The sequence below is a fragment of the Melozone crissalis genome, unplaced genomic scaffold (genome assembly GCF_028551555.1).
Source record: "Melozone crissalis strain CALT ecotype California unplaced genomic scaffold, PUWL_Pcris_2 ptg000033l_1, whole genome shotgun sequence".
Lineage (NCBI taxonomy): Eukaryota > Metazoa > Chordata > Aves > Passeriformes > Passerellidae > Melozone > Melozone crissalis.
This window is the reverse complement of record NW_026535811.1, coordinates 19,650,868-19,672,409: the sequence shown is the minus strand read 5'-3', so window position 1 is coordinate 19,672,409 and position 21,542 is coordinate 19,650,868. Positions and strand designations below refer to the sequence as shown.

At 41.9% G+C, this 21,542-nt stretch overlaps 1 protein-coding gene across 3 annotated transcripts in view; it reads left to right on the top strand.

Moving 5' to 3' along the window:
* The first annotated feature begins 207 nt into the window (after nt 1-207).
* LOC128940531 (fatty acyl-CoA reductase 1-like) overlaps nt 208-21,542 on the top strand; it is a 128,919-nt gene continuing 107,584 nt past the window's right edge. The window contains exon 1 of one of the 3 annotated variants that reach the window (XM_054282005.1): nt 208-433. The gene's annotated coding sequence lies outside the window, so the exon portion shown is untranslated. Of the gene's footprint in view, nt 442-761; nt 884-21,542 lie in introns of those variants that run through there. The other 2 variants (XM_054282006.1, XM_054282007.1) reach the window with 2 other exon arrangements.

Here is a 21,542-nt window from a genome sequence, read left to right as displayed (position 1 = left end):
GCAAATCTCGTTTTTTCCCTAACGCTTATAGGACAATTTGCGTAATTAACTTAATATGCCTATTTTATAACTCTGTTTCTGTGCATTCTTCCTGACCATTTTAATCGCAGCCGTAAATTCTGCTGTAAGCTGAAGAGGGTAAGGAGGTGTAATAACCTTGGAGGGCGCCCGAGGGACCACTCGCCCTGCCCCTTCACCACGGATTTAGGAGCTTTTGGGGCTCCCCCACCCTCGCCTGGATCCCTGCGGGGCTCCAGCGCAGCCCGACCACGCTTCCCGCATTCCCGGCCGCCGGCTCACGCCGGCGCAGGCGGAGCGGGGAAGGACGAGGGTGGGGAAGGGGCTCTGGGAGGCGCCGAGGAGCAGCCGCCACCGCCGCCACTCGCTCCGGCCCCAGCGAGCCCGGACGCGGCGGAGGAGCCCCGGCAGCACGGTAAGGAGGTGAGCCCTTCGGGAGGAAGGGAAGGGAGAGAGGGAGCTTTTTCTCGTCTGCCTTGCTGGTTCCTGCAGGGTTGGCGCGGCAGTCCGCACCCCCTGCGGCACGGCCGCGGCGGGGAGCGGCCGGGCCGCCGAACACGCCTGTGCCCCACAGCTGAGGGGCGACGCCGGCAGCGGCCGTGGAGGAAGGGGCGGCCTGAGGCGGGTGTTCACGGGCACACGCGGAGCCACGCGCTGCCGGGGGGGGGCCCGCTCTCCTGCCCTGGCGGTGCGTGGCGGCTTCTGGTGCAGGGCCCACGGCACTGAGCCAGCCGGCCCCAGTCCGCACCCTGGGCGGGCGCGCATCCTCCCCCGGTCCGGCTCGGCGCAGCGGGGCAGGCGCTGCTCCTGCCTGCTTCCCTCCCCCGGCCGGATACATACTGTCACACCCGGAGCGCCACGAGAGGTTTGTTAATTTTATTTGGGTGGGTTTTATTTGCTTTTGTTGTTGTTTTTTTTTTTTTTTTGGTGGATTTTTGCCTTTTTTTTTTTTTTGTTTCATTGTTTTTTGGTTGTTTTTTTTTTTTTTTCTTTCTTGCTTGATTGATTTTTCTCTTTTCCTCCGCCTCTTCTTTGCCGGGAGTTGCCTGCGTGCTAGGGAAGGTGGGGGGCAGCGATTTGGAAACAGGAATTGGAAACAGGGACGGAAAAGCGGCAATTAAGGTAACAACCCGCTGGGGCATGGCGGAGGGAAGAAAAGAAAAAAAACCCAGAACACCCAAGAAGGTAGAAGATGGTGTGGGGGCGAGGGAGAGGAGGAGGCGACGCTGGAGAGGGAGGATGCCCGGGAGGCGGCGTGGCCGGGCCGGCTGCAGCGGCTGCCGCGGGGCCGGGAGGCTCCGGCGCGGTCGTGCCGGGCAGGTACCGCGGCTGGGGAGCCGGGAGCGGCGGGGTCGAGCCCCTGGCACTGGGCGGTACCCCGGGGACGACGGCGGGCCCAGCCCGCTGGTGCTTCGGTTCTTCCTTCGTGAGTTGATGCCGGGGTGAGACTCTGTGAATGAGGAGAGGATGTGGCGAACGGCTCCCGCCCTGCCTCGCCGCAGGGTTGGCTGCCGGTGAGGAGAAATCGTCAGTGCCATACGGTTCAAAATAAAGAAAGATTAAATCTAATTTTTGGGGGAGGGTTGCCTTTTTGTTTTCCTGCTCTTAGGCCCATACGTTGTTTCTGGCTTTTCTTTTTCAATAGAAGTGTGGTGTTAGATAGCGATGGAGTTTTACTCATGAGGAAAGAGCCTTACTCAGAGCCTTAGTGATATTTTCTGTCTCTTGATTGGGAAATGACTGGATATCCCTGCTGCCCCCTTCCCGCAGGGCACCACAAACATAAATTTTGGTACAGGATCCTGTGAGGATATCTTCGGTTCTCTGGGAACTAGAGATATGTGACCTTGTCTTGTCTTATACAGTCCTTTACAGTAATGTTACTCAGAACAATTTGTTTTTTCGTGTTTGCCTTGGAGCCTTTTAAGGGCATAGCTAGAGAAACAAATAACTAATGACAGACCATTATCTTGTTGGGGGGGAACTAGTTAAACTAAATGGGAGTTCATCCAGAAATATTGCACTATAAATTCAGTCAAAAGGCTAGTTTTGCATCTTTATTTAGACTGAAAGTTTGCTATCTCTGAAGGTCATTTTTAGGCTAGAAAAATGTGTTCCAAAATCCATATCAGCTCTAATCCTGGTTCACTTGAATTTGTATTAAAACAAGTGTACGGTTGAACTATTAGATGATCCCAGAAACATAACAAAATGCAAGGCCTTTCAGAAACTTTTAATACCAAAGCTCGCATTGTTTTGGCTTGTTAGTTTAGAGTGTAACTTTCTGTGCATGCTGACATTCTGGGAGTTTTCATCCCCACTTGTTAAGAAGCTGATGGCACGGAGATCTGCTACTGGAGTTTATTTTGATTTGCACTGCTGTATCAAAAGCATCATAGTTTCCTGCTTAGCTGTAATGTTCTTGACTAGAAAAATCCAAGTTCTGTTTATTACTGAGTTAGGAACTCGTCTTCTCTTGGAAGGAACTACATAGTTTAAAAATTGATAGTTGCTTTAGTGAAGTTGTAAAATGCCTGTTGCAATGTAGTGCTTTAACCTCTAGATCTATTGTGTTGTTCTGACAACTAGTTTCCGCATAACTATAGTGTTTTAAAACATTTCCTTTGTGTTTTGGGGTGTTTTTCGAAGTTAAAGTCACCATAAATTTCAGTACATGGGTGATGAGAACTGGGGATGAGAAAATTGAGGGGAGTGGGGATGCATTCACTCAAAGGTATCTGAATTAAACATGAAGGAATAGCAGATTTAGGCCAGCCTTTTACTATATTTGGAGTATGTTTGAGGATGGATCTGATATTGTAACGAAGCTGCAAATCTTCAGTTCTTCCAATTCAGGATTCAAGTTTAATTCCTGTCAAGGCTTGTTTAAATTAGTGGTGGGGAAATGTAGTTTTAAAACATCTTGAAGACCATTTGAGAAAAGACTGAGTAAATAGAACCCAAAGCTGAGAAAAATATATCTAGAGATCAGCTATTAGGAAAGTAATAGGAAATGGCCTGTTAACAGAAGCACAAGATTTGTGGCTTTGTTACAGGAAGCAGCTTTGACTGATAAGCTTCTTGTGGCTTCCCCAAAGTCAGTTCAGGTCTGACAAACCTGAATCTTGGGGAAGTGCGTGACTTGGGAAGATGTGGGAGGGCTGGCAGGGAGAGAAACATGGATGATGACAGGGCAGAAGGATTGTGTCAGGGACTGTTGGCAGTTTGACCAAAGGCACAGAAACTGTCATTTGGCTGCAAGGTGCAGTGGAGAACACAAACAGGTGGTCATTGCCTTCAGAAATCTTCAAATCTTCTGGATACTGATGATTTTGAGTCTTGTGGCAGAGTGTAGATCCTTGCTCCAGAGGAGCAGCCTGCATAATTAGACTGTCATTGGAAAAAAGCTTCCCCCCCCCCCCCCCCACTACATTTCACATAGAAAGCTCCTAGTTCTGAAGATATGTTTTTTGGTTTTGCTATGTTTGGAAGAAAATATCGGGAATAACAGCTGCAGGGGATAGTATTAGCATTGTCCTATAATAATTTTTTGTAGTCCTTTAATTATTTTGCATTATCACTAAGAAAAATTATAGCATTGTTTCCCTAAGGGTTGAATCCACAAAGGAGGCTTAAGAAATGAAAGTTTGAACACTATCCAGCGAGATTAAAATTATCTAAATTATTAGCAGTGGGTCATGGAAAGAGTCAGACATCACCAGATGTGTCTGGAAATAAGGATAAACTGAAAGTCGTTGACTTCCCTGGCTCAGGCAGCTATTTCACAAAGGCAGTCCTCGTTTGGGAGCTCTTCACCTGGCCTGTGTGGAGCTGCGCTGGCAACTCCCCAAAACATTGCTCCCTAAATGTGGGCTCCTGCCTGACCAGGGGGTCTGCCTGCCTGCCTCACCTCTGGCTACTCATTCATGACCTCCTGCTTGGGATGGGACTATTACTTCTGGCCAAATGCAGATCTGCTCTTATTGTTGCTCTTGGCCTGGTTTTGAGTTGGATGAGTTCCTGGGTGTGACTCAATGCCTGACTAAAACACTGTGAGAAATCAGTGGAGATTGTGCACTTGGGGGAAGAGCATGCTGCTCCTTGCAGCAGGGGATATTCGCCATCACGAGCTTGCTTGGTGCTGTACTGATGCTTCTGCGTGGCCTCCGGATTTAATTTGACTCCAATCTGGCCAGTCTGGAGAGGGAGGAGAGGTGCGTACCTGTCTCCAGTCACTTGTGTAGACATACCCTTCAAGGGTCTGATGACCAGAGTCAAAGAGGAAACTATGTCCTTCAAGATAAGACTACAGCAGATGCTTTTTCTTTTATTACAGTTCTTTTCCATTCTGTTTTTGAATGGTAAGCCTATGTTTCCCATTTTTAATGCCAACTGAGGCAGATGTTTTGTCTGTGGTATTTTTTGTATTTTTTAAAAATTCTTATTTTCATAGTGCTTTAAGGCTTTCTTTAGCTGTCTTTGAGTGACGTGTAGTGTTAAAATTACAGCAAACTAGATCTTTACATAGTGAAATAATAATAGTAGGTTTGTAATTAATGTTCTGTGGATAATTACTAAAAACTGGAAACCCTTTCTCCCTCAAATCTGTGACTATATTTGTTGTTAAAGCATGAGGCGTATTGAAGGTTTGGCAAAAATACCTGTAATGCAGTTATAATTGTGTTCTGTTCTAAGCTAATATTAGCTGTGTTTTGCAGGAGTTGCTTGAATCTGTTTCTCTTTGTGTGTACCCCTGCTTAGGGATTCTCAAGTGGTTGGAAATCGCATGGGGTTCTGTTCTTCCACTCATGCTCACAGGAAGAGGTATCTTGTGCCTCAAAAATATGCTGTTGTGTTTGACTCCAAAGTTTTCTCCTTCCCAATTGATTTTTCTCCTTCCACAATGTAATTGTGGTGCAACTGTGCCCATAAAATATAATTATAATAGGTTTTCCTCATACTTCAATTAATTTTTAACCCTCTGTACCAATATCCATCTTCCATATCTGCTTTGAGTAGCAGGTGGTTCTCTTGTGGGGTTAACAGAAAAAATATAAAACTTGGTGACTGACTGATGCATTCAAGAATGGCAAGACTGGTCACAAACCTGGATGCTTACAATATAATTTCTAAAGCCATCTTTTGGCCATGCCTTTGTCCAAGCCCAGATCCATGTTTTATTGTGTCCAGAGGTAAGAAGCAATTTTACCGTGGGGTGCTCTCTGTAAACAAATACAAAGTTTTGATTCCAGTTTTGAATGGCTTGTGTTTACCTTTGTAGCAGACTCAGTTTTCAGTGATGTTCTGCAGTGCTGTATAAAATTGGGATTGGCTGGACTGACAGCTTCTTTTTTTGGTTCGTTTGTTTGTTTTCTGTTTTACATTCCTGAAAGAAGCCATAAACGTAATTGTTTGAAGGAAAGAAAGGTTCCCTGATTTATTATAAAGAAGGGGGATTTATTTTGCTGTAGATGGTTCAAAAAGGCCTTTTCTTATTTTGGGGCTGCTGAATATAATTGCACTATTGTGTTACAGCCCTCTCTAGAATATTCCTTCAGAATGGAAATGTTAATTGACTGCAATTTTGTAAACAGTGGGATAGATGAACAACAAGAAAAAGGTTTTTACAAAGCTATGCAGTTGTATTGTTTTAAGAAATGTAAACCAAGAATATGTTGATGTTGAGCCAATAACTCCTCTTTCTGAGGAAAATCTGAAAAATGGATATGCTGTGTAGGAAATGTACCAGGCCTTTCAGGAGTGTAGTTCCTATCCTAGACTTTAGTAAATGCTAAAAGGGAGATTCTTTATTTACTCACAAAATATGTGGGCATTAATAGAGCCGAGCAGTGTTCTAAAATGTTCTTTGGAATGAGTGTAATCTGGAGTTAATGGCTGAGATGGTTACGGGCGGTTTTGATAGTAGCCAGAGGTGGCACCATGTAATGATTCATTGGCAGAATAAGAAATGGTCTGAGTCATGATTTTAGGTGTGATAAGGTGTTTAGCGGTGAGAGCTCAGAGGAGAGTTACAGTTGACTGGAGCTGGTGCTGTGCTCCAGCTGAGGCAGTGTGCCCAAAATGACACCATGACACTCGTGCTGTCTCTTTGTCTTTAGCGGGTTCTTGTTCCCTGAGCATAAATAGCAGTAACTTGGAGAAGGTTGCACCTGTAGCAACATTGCTTTGGCCAAACACATGACGCTCAGTGGAAATATATTTTTCTGTCACTGCTATTATTTACACATGAAATAATGGTTTTTTGCCTACTTTTTCTCTTTTGAGGTGTAATGTGAATAGCTGTGCTTCCATGAGGTTTGCTCCCATTGCCATATCACTCTGTGACATGAAGTCATTCACCATTTCTCTGGCTGTGTGGGGCTGCAGCATCTAAGATGCCTTCTTCATCACTAGGGCCTTCAGAAACAGGTGCTGGTGCTTTAAGCAGGGCTCTAGTCTGTGGGCGGGGGTTCAGCACTGGAGCGTGCTCTCTTAGGTACCATCGTCTGGCGTGGTCAGAAGCAAAATGGTCATGGTCTGTGGTGAGTGACTGCCAAACCCAGGAGCTCTGCCCACTCTGGTCCTGGCTGGGACCAGTAAACACGGGGGTGAATTTGTGTCTCTTGTCAGGTGGGCACCCGGCTGCTTGGCCTAGAGCAGTGGCTTGTGTTTAGCTGAGCTTCTGCGGAGAGGCAAAAGCAGTTTGGAGGTAGGATGAAGAGCAGGAGTGAATTTTGCCTGTCCTTTCCTGCCTTTGTGGCAGCCAGCAAGATCAGCTGCTTGTTTTCTGGAAAAAGAAAAGGAAAGGAACCACTTCTGCCAGTACCCTGTGGAGCTTCTGAGATGGTAGAGCCAGGGTCTGCTGCAAATCCTTTCAAAACCATCTGCTTTTGCCATCTTGTTTCTACTTATTGACTAACATGTGGTGTTATTGGGCATTAGTTTTAAAAATCTTTCTCTGTAAGGACAGAAATGGATAGGTTTCTTCTCCAGTCCCATGCTTGAGCTGTGGGTATATAATGGAGGAGTTTCAGAAGTTCTCTCTTGTGAGGGAGAGTGTGGGGGGGAGAGAGATAAAAGGAGTTGCCTCCCTGACCTAAAGCACTTTCTGATGCAGTGCATGCTCACAGAGCTCTTTTATTTTTGATATCTGTTGGTCTGAAATGCATGGCATGACTGTTTCAACCTAATTTTAAGGACAATTTTGAGGGTGAAATTTTGTTCCAGAAGGAGCCCTTAGCAAAACTATTGCAAATACTCACATCAGCTTATTCATTGTTTCTGGCTTTAAGTCAAGGAGAACATCACAGTCCAGAACTGCTTCTAGATTGCCTTTGGCTGTTGAAGTAAATGTCATTGCTGTAAAGGACTCAACTCCTTTGTTGGACAAAAAATTTTTGAAGAGCCTAAGGCTATTGCTCTCCAGGCCATTTGTAAGACATCCAGACTCGTATGAAATGTATTCACATTTCTAAATTGAATGTGACAGACAGAATTACACCCTTAGTTAACCCTCACCTTGTATAACTGCATCCTTGCTGCTTTGGTTACCACCCTGCAGACTGCAAAGAAACAACCTGCTTGATTTTGTGATAAAAGATCTGTTTATGCAGCCTTGGAGCTCTGGTAGCCTTACAGTGTGTGCAGTAGATTCTTCCTTTATTCCTGTGAGAGCAGCTGGAACTTCTCAGCCTAGCTCTTTACATCCCCTGTGATCCTTTCTCCAGTAATGTACATTATGCTTTGATGTGATTCTGCTTCTACTTCCCTGTGGAGCCCTGTTGCAGGAAGAAGTGAAATCCCAGGTCAAAATATTACAGACATTGAATGACACTTCCTTGGGGCCCTCATTGCTGCTATCTTCATTAGACACTCCAGAGCAGTACATTTCTAGTATGTAACAAAATGTCAGTGATCCCCTCTGCATTTCTTTGTGCCTTTCTTTGAATCTGAAATAAAGTTGATGGCACTTGCAGAGATGAGAAGGCAAGGAGCCCAGGAGGTACCAGGGTGTTTATGCCATGCTCTGTTGTGTGTAGCAAAATAACCATCGAATCTTGCACCTAGAGGCAGTACTCAGATCTGCCAGTTCAGTGGAAAAACTTTGTGGTTCTGCAGATAACCAGTAACATTTGCCATAACAGTGTCTAGCTATGATTTTAATTTTTCTTTATTCTTACATTTATGTTCAGTGGGTATTGCCTTGGCCTGTGCATCCTCAAAGCAGCCAGTGGATTTCTGCTGTACTTGAATTTAAGGTTTCAGGGTACTCTAAACAACACAGTGATTTGATAGGAAGTGTTGGATCCTTGATTCATTTCTCAGTTAATATTTTCTCATTTCCCATTTCCTGTGTCCTTTCCCAGGCATTTTGGTTTGTTCCTTCACCTAGTTCTGCTGCCACTTCACTAAGCTGAGAGAGCTCAGGCTGTGACCACAAAGCCTCGTTTCCTGCCGGAGGTGTATCCCTTCACCTTTGCTTTGGCCTACTCCTGACCCCTCATTCCTATGTAGTGTCAGGCAGACTACTAGCTGTGTATTAATCTCTTTGACTAAGAGTAGAATGGCACTCATCTCCACCGTGTTCTAAAGCTGTCTGTATTCACTCTAAAATCAGTGCCTTACAGCCACCTGTCTCAAATCTGGCAATTGTGCTGTTTGCTATGGGGTCCAAATCAGCTGATTTGTGGAGAAGTATCAGTTCCTGGTACTGGAATGTTTCATAAATGTGGCCTCAGGTGTTTCAGCCCGGCACTTTTTTCTGCTGGATGTTTGTATTGGCCCATACATAGCTGAGATTGTGTTTCTGCCATTGGGAGCACTGAATTTTCCACCAAGGGGAAAGCCTATTGCTTTGGCTGGGTGCGGGTTTTTCAAGAACTGACTTTTCAAGGCATTGCTTGAAGCTGATAAACTTGTCCACAAAGAATTCCCAGCAAGCAGATCAGGGAGAAAGTGGAACTGTGTGCTTCCAAGATGATGTGATGACACCCCACCCATATTTTAAAGATGAGATCTCTGGACTCTGCCAACATAGTAATGCTGTTGAACCAACCGCATATACAAAACTTAACTGTCATCTGACAGCAAGTCAATCACAGCCTACAGAGGCATTAGTTCCTCATACTATTCCACTTGCACAGGGGATGTGTGTATTAATTCACAGGTTCCTCTTGGAAACTTTTGCCTGTCAGTGCTACATTTACAGCAGCATGGGTTTTCATGTAATGAATATTTGTGTTTTAATAGTCACCCCTCTGCTGGCGAATCATCAGCAGGCTGAAGTTGCATTAATACTGAACACATTTGTCACATTTCTGGAAGGTCAGAATTCCCCCAGCCCAGGATGCTGGTGTCAGCAGGAGGACAGGTTGGTTTGCTCTTGACATTCAATATGATTTTAAACTTCCAGTCTTAAAGGTTGTAGGTTGGCACATCTAGCTGTTGGTATTTAACGTTAAAAATTAGATAAGCACATTAAAAAAAAGAAAAAATAATATGCAATGCCAGAGATTCCATTGCTGACCATAGATTGCAGCCTTGAAGATGGGGAAGTTCTTGCCTTCTGAAGTGACATAATCTTTGTTTGTCAAAACCCAGTTTCTCTACTTGTCACTAACATTTAATTTCCTTCGCAGCTTAGGTAAGTCTTGTTCTGAGAGATGAAGTGAGGTGATCTGGAGCCCTTCATAGGAACTTGTTTCTGATCTGAGGTTCACGTGTTCAAAATGTTAAAACAGTCACAGTCTTTCATTAAATGACAGGATGCTTTCAAAGAGAGTAGCTCTTTAGTTTCTGCATACACCTACACTGAGCGTGACTAATGTGATTGTGACTGTGACCCCTTAAATAACAAATGGAATTCTAGAAGTAGGTCTCATAGCGTTCCTAGATACAGAGCAGGAAACTTGTACTTTGTCTCCTGGGTAAGAAGAGTAAGCTAAATTTATTACATCTGATTGTTGGAATTAATTAAGACAGTAGCATTTGGTTTTGTGAAATGTATGCAACTCCTCATATGGATTTTTACTCTAAACATATAATTTTCAGTGTGTTGACTATATTATCACTCTAGAGTAGCATTGGCAGCATTTGGTGCTTTGCTTCATGCAGCTCTGTAAAAATATCACCTAGTACTACTGACTCATTTATAAAATAAAATAGGCACTTCCTTGCTCTTATTTTTTCTTTTTTTTTCTGTCTTTTAGACTTCAAAAATCCTACCTGCTGTGTGCAACCTTATGTTCTTTACATGCAAATTGTAATGCCCAAAATATCCTGTCAAAGATGCTTTTTATCTAAAGTGCTCGTAATTGCTAGCAGCAGCTTCTTTTAAATCATTTGCAGATTCTCACTGGAGTGTCCCATAAGTAGATGGGTTTTTACTCTTTACAGTGCTGTGCAAAAATCTTAGCAAACAAGAAAGTTCCACTTGCACTAATAGAGGTATTGAATCTATTTGATAATTGCTTTGAAAGTTTAGGAAGATGAAGGCTGGGAAAATACAGTAAGGATAATTAATTCCATGATGAAAAGGTCATATTTCATTGCCTTAGCTTTTTAAAATGCCACATTTTTCATACTTTATGGAAATTTACCTTCATTCCTTTAAAGCGCAAATTCTGATCTGAGTGCAGTCTTAGGATAAAATGTATCAATTTTCTCTTTTTGCTGTCCTCCTATTCATAAGTTGTAAGCCTGCAGCTGTAGAACTCTTTTTTTGTTTGTGGGTGGTTTTTTTGTTTGTGATTTTTTTGTTGTTTTTGAGGTTTTTTAGTTTTGGGGTTTTTTGGATTGTTTCTTCATTGATTACATAACTTCTTTAATGCAAATAAATAGCTGGTGTATTGTTAGCAGGGGAACATACCTTCTATTGTTTTAGTATAAACATGAAAGTTCTACTAATATTTCTCCACCAGGACTGTATACTACAAGAACAAGGTGTGCTGGGCCACAGGTAGTGTGGTCTCTATCCTCTTGAGAATGTTTTCTGCCAGAAAACATTGATTTTAGTGATCCTATTAAGTTTGCACTTAGTGTTTACTCGCACACTCATTGGAGATGTGCATTTTCTTTGTGAGAGTATGGCATTAGTACTGGAAAGCAAAGGGAACATAGCAAAGCACACGAGTGATAATAAGTGGTACAAAGTATGTGAAAATTAGGTAAACATGGTAGATTTGAAATCAGATACAGAGGTCTGCTAGCATGACATAGGCTGAATAAAGAGGAGCAAGGCAGTCTTTTGCACTTGTTTCCCACTTCACTGTTAGAAAGAACATGAGATTAACTCTGCTTTACCATGTGTGACTCATCTGCAGAGCAGTGTCCAGTCCTGGGCTCCTCAGCACAGCAGGGACATGGAGCTCCTGGATTGGGGTCAGTGGAGGCTGTAGAGATCATTCAGGGCCTAGAGCATCTCTGGCAGGGAATGGCTGAGGGAGCTGGGGCTGTCCAGCCTGGAGAGGAGCCCCAACTGAGAGGGGCCCTCAGCCCTGGGTGTCCCTGTGTGCAGGGAGGGCTCCGAGCAGGGCCCAGGCTCTGCTCCAGGGCCCAGCAATGGCACCAGAGGAACGGGCAGGGACTGAGGCCAGGAGGTTCCACCTGGGCAGGAGGCAGAACTTCTGTCCTGGGCAGTGACTGAGGACTGAAGAGATTGAACAGAGAGGGTGTGGAGTCTCCTCACTGGGGATATTCCAGACCCCTCTGGACACAATCCTGTGCCCTGTGCTGTGGGATGGCCCTGCTGGAGCAGGGAAGTGAAACCAGCTGCCCCACTGTGGTCCATTCCAGCCTGAGCCATCCTGCTGTTCTGTAGCAGAGTGTATGTGTTGTCTGAACACGTGGAGTAGAGAGTAGTGTTCAAAAACTGCATATGATGGAAACAGCTTCCCTTCTGAGTACTGAGAATTGGCATCTGCACAGATGGCTTTGTCTGAAGACCTCTGGAAATGCTACCATTAGACAGCATTTGGGTCCTTCTGTTTCTCAGCTCAGAAACAAGTAGTGACAAGTCTGCAGCAGATTGCAGGTCCCTGGTAAAGGCAGGGGAAAGGGTAGGTAGCGCTCTTGCACTGAGCATTCAGGAAGTCAGCCTGGCAGGTCTGTCAAGGCAGCAGTGAGATTCTTTAATGTCAGTGAAGGAGAGTCTCACTGGGTCTCACCCCTGTAGTAACCACATCCTAGCAGAATCCATGTGCAATCTAGTAATTTTAGTCCTGTTAAGTAAGTTTAATATCATGTGTCAGAAAGGTGAGTTACTCTTTTTCTTCATTCCTTCAGTTACTTTGAAGGGAAGTAACTGGATTGAAAGTTTTCTTTGTGCTGTGGGTATTTCTTGGCTCTCTGTTCTTCTCCTTTAATCAGTATTTTCAGGCTAGTGCTCTGATTATTTGGGTTCTCTTCTCTTAAATGCTTCTGGCTAGTTGTGAGAAACACTTTCTGGTAGATAGCTGCTCATGGAGCTTGAGGGCAGAGCCCTCTCGAGTTTTATAAGAGTGGGGTGGGGATAAATGCTGTGTCCTCAGAGCCCAAGCAGTGTGGGATTGAGTGCATGGGCCTGTCTTGCAATTTGTCCCACCAGCAAAGAGTCATGATACGTTCTTGTTCCAAACACAGCAAAAGTGAAAGCAAAGCTTGCCTAGAACTTAAATAAGCAGAGCAGCATAGGAAACAGAATATTTTACTACTCAGAACTATTTTTAAAAGCTGACTATGTTCAGATCTATCAGGCTGAATGGGATTTATGCTAGGATGCTGAAAGACATAGGTGATGCAATTGCAATTCTGCAGTTGCAGTTCTCCATGAAAACGTATCAGAGAGGTTCCTGAAAACTAGGGAAAGGCATTATGTATTATACCGATCTTTTTAAGGAGAGAAAGAAGGATAATTTAGGGCTAGTTAGCCTTCTGCAATCCCTAGAAATGTTACATATCATGTCTCCAGGGAATTTATTTTCAAATATGAGAAGAATGAGAAGGTAATCAAGAATAGTTGACCCAAAAGTACCAGAGGCAAGAAGTATTTGATGAACCTGAATGCCTTTTGTGATTAAATGACCAAATATGCAGATGTGGGCATATTGGTGGGTAAATTTTTTGCTGTGAGGATGGTGAGTCACTGGCACAGGTTGCCCAGAGAAGTTGTGAATGCCCAGTCCAGGGATGGAACTTTTAGCAACCTGGTCTAGTGGAAGGTGTCTCTACACATGGCAGGGGAGTGGGAACTGGCTGGTCTTTAGGGCCTTCCAACCCAAACCATCCTGTGACTCTCTGGCTCCAGTTTTTGTTACCATCTCTCACTGAGGAAGTATATGGATTGTTAGATTAATTGAAAATTGTGTGGATATTGGAGTTCAAAGTGTAGTCTTCCATGGCTCAGTGTCTCACTGAAGGCAAATAGTAAGTGGCCTGTGAGGGATTGGGCCAGTTATGTCACCTCTCTGTTAATTACTTGGATGGTGGGATGGAATGCACCCAGAGAAAAGTTACAGATCACATTAAATTGGCATGAGAGAGAGTTTAGTGCATGAAGTGGTAGAAAAACAATTCAGCTGGGTCTTAGGAAGCCTAAGATTTGGCTAACAGAAAGCTCTTGAAGTGCAGATCAACTCCTTGCAGCAATGTAGCCTGGGAGGCAGCTGGCTGAAGAGAACATTTGTGGGAATGCTATGGGATGTAATGATTGCTGCCAAGTCGGAAATGAACTAGTGGTGCATTTTCATTGCAAATAAGGCAGACAGCATGGTGGTCTCCGTGACCAGTAGATCTGGGGAAGTAATTGTCCTTGTCAGCATTGCTGAGTACTCTGGTTCTTCAGTCAGTTCCGAGGTTCCTCAAATGCAAAGCACGATGTTTAGAAATGGAGAGAGGATTACCAAGGTGATTCTGAGCCATGGGAACCATAGGTAATGAGGAGAGATTAGGGTCCTTGGGCTGTTTCACTTTGCCCAGAAGAAGAGGCCATCTTATAGAAGCCTGTAGCTTCTTAAAGATAAGTTCTAATTACTATGGAAATGAACTCTTGTTTGGGGCAGATCGTTAAAACAAGGAACAGCTGTCACAAATTGCAGCTCAGGCTGACCATTAGGAGAAGTTCAGAATTCAGACTGAACATTAGGAAAACGTTTTTCACCACTGAGCAGCACAAGAGTTTTAACATGCCACCCAGAGAGGTGGTGGAGTCTTTCCTTGGGTGTTTTTGAGACTCAGCTGGACCAGGCTGTGGCAGACCTCATCTAGTACTGATGAGAGTCCTTCTCCAAGTGGAGAATCGAACTGCTGATGTGCAAAGAATTGCACTGGGGTTTTTCGTGTTTTTCTGTGATTCTGCCCAGGACATCAGGGATGAGCAATACAGAAGAAGAATTTTGTACAGCTGTGACATTCCTGTGTCCACGAGGGTGAATCTGAAATGGTGGACAGTGGAAGTCCTTCTATAAAGATTTCCTCCTTACTGTCAGCTTGAAATATATCCATGTACTAGGAGTCCTTAGCTCTGTGTGAAATGTATGTTTATATTGCCTAGCCATTTTCAAATTTTGTGCTCTTTTGACACACGTTGGGAATAAACACCCAATGTTCACATGACCATTAGAAGCCAGGTAATTTGTATTTCATCAGAATTATTTAATTTGAATTACTTATTGAACATTATGTGTACTGTAGTTATTGCTTCTCTCTTTGTAGGTGTTCTAGAAACTGTAGAAATGTATAGAAATCTGTTTTTGAAACTTAATTTATCAAAAGTAAGAGAGAAAGAGATATGAGAAAATCAGCTGTCAGAATCATAATAGATCTGTTTTCACAAATGGGTGTTGATGATTGTTTTCAGTTGAGTTGATCCTTGTTTTTAATCTGACTGTGATTGATTGCGAATGCTGCAAGATTTAATTGAAGAGGCCAGCTCATGGAAAGGTGAAAAAGTAGTCAGTTAAAAGCCAGGATAATTGGGAGCATGATTTTATCAGTAATTCAGGGTAGGAGCAGAAGACAGACCGAATGGGGTCAACCTTTGACAAGCTAGAAGGAAACACCCAAAGCCCTGATTCCCCAAACCCACAGGCCAAGTCCTATTGCCAGAAACCCATGGGTGGGAATTCCCTCCCTTGGGGCTGGCCAGGAAAAGGTGTTGCACTGGTATGTTGGTCATCCTTCATGTTTTATCTGACTCTCAGATAAACACTGATTCCAGCTGCATCAGGGGTAGGAGCATGCAAATGTGCCTGTATTCACTTCAGGGCTGATTACAGTTCCAAACCAGTTTTTTTTTCTTTCTCTTGCTGCCTGAGCCAAGAAACCCTGCAGACCTAGGTCAAGCCAGTTTAAGGAGGATTGGATCTCATTTAGGCTGCTTGGAATTATGTAGAGAACAGGGGGAAAGCATCCAGCCAACCCCTAAATATTTTGTTTTCTGAATCAACTTATGAGAAGTTGGCTTAGAAAAGCCTGGATTTAAAAATCTTGACTTTAATTGACATAGACTGAATGAAAGTACTAAACTGAACATAGTCTTAGTTGATGTGTGGTCATCATTTCCTTATTCAGGATATTTCTGTGAAATGCTTGCCCAGACTATGTCTATTTAATGAAAATTGGTATTACTCTTGATTTACTGCACTCTTCTGTGCTGAAGGGCTTTGCTATAAAAACAATGCAATGTAGAAATGATGCTCTGAGTAGATGTGGATTTTCTTCTTATGGTTGATATTGCTATAGCAACATTTCCCTCTATCCCTCCAAGCCATGACTGTAATTACAAAAGTTGCCATTGATCTTATATGTAGTAAATGATATCTGTATTTAGCAATGAACTACTAATGTCAAATGAAATAAATAATTTCTTTCCTATTCATCCCCTACCAAGCCTCAATTTTCATTTCAACAAAATAATTTTATTTTTAAGAATTCAGATTTTCAGTAAGTTGTTTCTAGATGTGAACACAGTTTTTCAGTTTCTAGATTTAATATGTTTATTGTGCTTATTTTTTGTGTTTATTTTAATATGTGTAATTGTTGTAGCTTAATTTAAGCATCAGTGTTCACTGTGGTTATTTTACCGGAAAGGTTCTTGTTAGGAATGTCTCTGCCTCTGCTGGATATATTGGGGAGGTTAATTATGACCTAGTAGAGATTTCAGAGGAGATATAGAAAAAAAGGGAAATTTACATGTGGAATATCTTGAAAATACATTTCAAAGAGAAAATGTTCTGGCAAACATTTATTGTGTAAGTTACATTATTCATGTATTAGGAATATGTGCATATTCATTTTTGTTTTCAGTCCAGAAGCAGGAGCAGCAGTCAGAAGTAAGGGTATGCTCAAAGGGTATCTGAGAAGACAGGATGGGAATGTCAGTACCTGTCTTCTTGGGTGTCCTTCCTGAAAGTGAACTGTGACTGCAGCCAGCAAATCTCATTGTTGAGCTACTTGCATAAACCCACAAGCACACAGGGATTAGAATATACAAACCTGATTCTGGTTAAACCCCATAGATTATGCAAGAGCATTTATGAAATGAACTTAAGAACTACAGAGGGACAGTAGCTAAGGTAAGAGTGCAATCAATCATGTGTAATTGCATTTTGCTCAAGAAGCTGAGGGGTCATTGTTATGAAATCAAAAGCATAAATTAGTTTTAGTTTCTTGGATATGATCTGCTCTTTGTTCTTTGAGCAGCCCTGCTGGGAGTTCTGAGCTGAGTTTGCAGTCTCATAGCTTTGAAATAAATTGTAGTGTTACCTGGGATTCTTGGTTCTGTTTGTCATGTATAGTAAGTGACTTGTTAATTTTAAATTCCACTTTGTGCTTAGACTTTAGACTGGATTTTATTTGAGAGATTCAAGGCTCTTGAGGTGTGATATAAATACAGTTTATTGAAGGGCCTTTGTTTCCATAGAATAGGTGAGAAATGGTTTTGGGCCCCTTGTACCAAAGTCATGGTGTTAACATCATCCCATCATTTCTCTTTATTTTTCAGGAAGTTCTGAGAGCAGGCTCATCTCTACCTCAGGTTGTAACTTAGTTGCCCCTCTCCTGAAATTGCCCCTGCAGAAGAGCCCTGCTAATACCTCTCTTTGGGTGCTTGGTGCCCTAAGCCAAAAGGAATGAAGACATTGTTGTTACACCATAAAAAACATGTAGGGTAGAGGTAAAATCACTTGTGTCACTGGAGAGGAGGAGTGAAGCATATGGCTAAAGCTTTATTGTCACATTGCACAGATGATTTTTTGAACCCAAACATGTTTAAAACAAAGCTGTTGATGTGTGACTGGTGTCATCACCGTGTGGCCACCTGAGAGTTATTAGAAACACACCAGTGCCTCTAAATCTTGTAGTTAAGCTGGTTGCAAACTACTTAACCCAAGAGTCAGCATGAACTTTATACATAGGACAAGCATACAGTCTGTTCTGATTTTGGGATGCTGTTCCTAATGGAAATTTTATATGAACACTGGCATGAGATTACAAAGTATAACATGACATTTGTAGATAGAACTTTTTATGTGTGAATATGGGTCCCAAAGGTTGTGAGCCACTTCTGACACAGGCTTGTTGAGTCTCCTGCTTCATGTGTAAGACTCAGTTAATTGACTTCTCTTCTCTAAATTTCTGTCTTTGTGGATGATTTCTCTCTGGCTCCAGGCTACTGCTGATAGTGAATTGGTAGAGTTGGAGAAGCAGTGTTATGTGGGACTGTGCTGCAAGCCAGGTTTTGCGTCCCAGCCAAACCTACCTGTAACATATTGGGTATGGAATGCTCACTTTCTTCATGACCTGAAAGTTCAACCTGTGCCCTCAAAACCTTGATCTATCACTTTTTTCCACTGTGCTAGTGCAGAGTCTGTCTTTTGTATTCATGCTGGAATAACTTTGATGGTGTAATTTAATATTTTGGTGTTGTTTTTAGATGATGATGATGATTATTATTATTATTATTAATATTGATTTGATTTGCAATGGAATTCCAGCAGAATGAGTGATTTGCACTGAAGACTTTTTATTTACTTTTTTCATGGTTAAAAAAGGTGTTTAACTAAACTAGAATTGCGGAGAACTTGGTAACCAGCAGAAATCTTTTTTTGTGCTTCAGTGTGGGATAACTTAGGGGAACAAAAAAGTGTCAAGGTTTGTTCTGATTTTGTACTAGACAATACATTATTTGTAACCTTAGTATCATGACTACAGCAACTTTCTTTCTAATGCCTTAGCTGGTACTTCAAAAGACAGGGCTCTATATGTAAGTTTTGCTCTATTTGCCACACTTCTTTGTCATGAATTCTGACCTTGTCAAGAATGGTTTGTTTCCATAACTGCTAAGCAACGGCAAAAACCCAAACCACAAGGCATTACCAGAGCAGCAGTCTGCATTTCTTTGGCCTCCTGCCGTGGGATGAAGTCAGTCTGCATGCTGCAAGTGCTACAAACTGCAGAAACACAGTTTGACCGAGTTTGAAGGCAAAGCTTTCTTTGGTTTTCTGTGTTATACTGTCTTAGTAAATCTCCTAATTGTGAAGGCATTCAGCATGATTTTATGAGCCAGAATAATTCAAAGGCTCAGCAAAGGGAGAGTACTGTCCTACATGGTAGTTACTTGGGTAGATCTAATGCCTCAAAACTGCCTTGTGTGTCCTCCAAATGCCAGAGGATATTAGTTCATGTCTGCTGCAGACTGAAATGGAAATGCATTATCATGCTAAATGTAAGTTTATTAAATAACTCAAGTAAGTGGTTTTCATTCAGGTATGAGGCTTGTCAACTGTATTAGTTTAGGTTTTTTTTAAGTTGTCAAAAATGCTTCATTTTCTTTCTAAAAAGTCTTATGAAATGCAGTGTAAATACAACTGTGCAATGAAATGTCACTTTTCTTTTTAAGTTTGCATGCTATAAATTTAGTTTTGTTCAATGAAGCCTATAAACCGAGCAGATGAGTTGGGAGTGGGTAACCTTGGGACCCTTCCTCTGTGCCTGACTCATAGACACTTTATTTTTCAGGGATGATTCTCCTTAGATTCTGTTATCCTCAAATGGCACTAGTTTTACCAATCTTGCCTATTCAGGAAACATAAATCAGGTCCTCAAAAACCATGAGAAAACACTGAATAAGAACATAATTGGACAAATGAGCAAATTTGCATTCCTGAGCCTTAGTCTTCTCACTGCAGTAATTAAGGCTAGAAGAGCAAAATTCACATGTTATCAGGGAGTTCAGGAGCTGGCTGTTCAAAAATATTGCTGCAAGTATTGTTCTGGTATTGTTAAGAATGGTAGTACTGTAATATGGGCATGGTCTGTAAAAGATTTTAGCTACAGCTAAAACCAATATATGATGTGTTGGATGATGTCTGCTGGTTCTTCTAGATTCATCTTTCTCCATACATAAGGTGTCAGTTCAATTTGCTTATGAGCAGAGCAGTGTTTCTTTTACTTAGTTGAAGGAAGAAGCCACTAAAATCACATAGGGGTTTACTTACTGCAGAATTTGTTGTGCTATGGGTACAAAACTTGCCAGAAAATGTAACAGTTTTAATCTTCTCTGTTCTTCTTGATGCAAAATACAGTCACAGCTCACCCAAAAAAATCGTGACAAGGTCTGACTGAACTCTGTAGTTTTCAGTTTGATCTTTCTGGTTTGTTTGGTTGAGGAACATTTAAGCACCCTGTTTTGTTTGGGCACAGTGTGCTTTGTGTCCATGGTTGTCTGTTCAAAGCTTTTACCAGAATACCAAATTTTGGTGATATGCAGTCAAGTGCTTTTTTGCTCCCTAGACTTCGGGTGCTTGTATTTTAGAAGTAAAAAGGGGTGACAAGAGAACCAACTGGTTCATGCATGAGCAAGAATTTTAATTTATCAGTCATCTTACAGCCCCTTGTTTTCCTTGGTTTTAATTTTGAGCTTGTCTTTTGATATTGCTGAAGATGGAGAGGGAAATAAAACAAGTTTCTCCCCACAACTGCATTGTGCAGTTTTATTATCTAATAAGCACCATTTAGCTGCTGGTGATTTAATCTTAGTTAATGTTAGAGCTCCTGGAATTATGTCTCAATGCAGTCATGGTGAACTTTAAATTAGGATCTGGCAGTCCTATACATAAGCATCTCCTAAGCGGTTTGTTTTGTTGATTTTTGTTCTCTTGAGTAGGGAATATTTGTCTCTGTTGCAAGGACTTCCACATTTAGTATGTTGCATTTTGATTTACCAAAAAATTCACTTGCATTTTAATTTCATTAAAAGTGTCATAGAATGTAGTGGTTTTTAGTTGCAAATTTGGATGGGCATGTAGTGCTGTGATCTTTCTTTTGACTATTTGCCAGAGGCCAAGTGAAATTAAATATTTTGAACATCTTAATTTTGCTGTCTGACAAGTTTCCTCTAAGTGAAAGCAGATGGGTGTTCATCAGCAGGAAGGGAAAGGAAATGTGGCATGCATAACAACAACAACAATCCAATGAGTGTCCTTCTCATGCAGACTTGTGCAGGTACTTACAGTCTGCATCTGACAGTGACGTGCAAAGATCTGAAGTTCACTTAAGGTGTGAGTTATCATAGGAGTTAAAGACTGTTATATTGTTATATTTTATTTCTTAATATTTTGCATTTAAGCATCTTGTGCTTTTGAATATTTTGTGTCTTCTGTGATTCATATTTAGCTAAAGTCGTTTTATCTAAACAGGTACAGATAGTCCTAAATCTCTTTGAAGTGGTAACATTTTAGAATATTATCATTTGTGTCAAGTTGAAAAAAGTGCTTCAGATGCTGTCCTGAACAGGAAAACTTTACAAATTCATGACTTTAATGAAGTCAGCCTGTCTTATTCTTTACTACGTTAGCATGCATTATGTCCTTGTAATTCTCTTACGAGCTCATTCATTATAAAACTCTTAATGATTTTTCAGATGAGGCCAATAAAACCCATTTCTAATTTATGAAATGTAGTAGAGCAAGCAGAGTATATTCCAAAAATTAGTGTTATAAAATTTCTCTGTAAATGTTTTCAAGAGGTTTCCTAACAATGGACTAATTTCTGTAATGTTTTTTAAATAACCTGTTTATGCTCATAGAAAGCTTAAAAAGTATGGTCTAGCATGAATTCTAGATGTAAGAAATTTGGATTTACTGTTTCTTATAAAATAAATGAGTTCAGAAAATTGTACTTGAAGTGAAAAGCCATCCTGACAGTTAAGGAGCATTTACAGCAGCTGTGTATAACATCACCTGTTTTACAGATTATTGCAGTCTGCCCAGAAATAATTTAAGGACATGCACTCCTAGGAGAAAGAAGGTATGGCCAAGCTGTGTGAGGGATGCTGCAGTTTTAGTGCAGCAGCTGTGGGAATTCAGTACTACTCAAAACATAGACCACTGACGGCTTTATGCCCATGTGAATTGCTTCATTTCTTCATCTTCTACTTGTGTGAGCTTTTATTAGTGCTGAGCTTACAACTTCATGCACTTGGAAGACTCCTTGGACTTCATGCCCCAAAGCCTTCACCAGCCTTCCTGAGAGAAGCTTGCTCCTGCTCA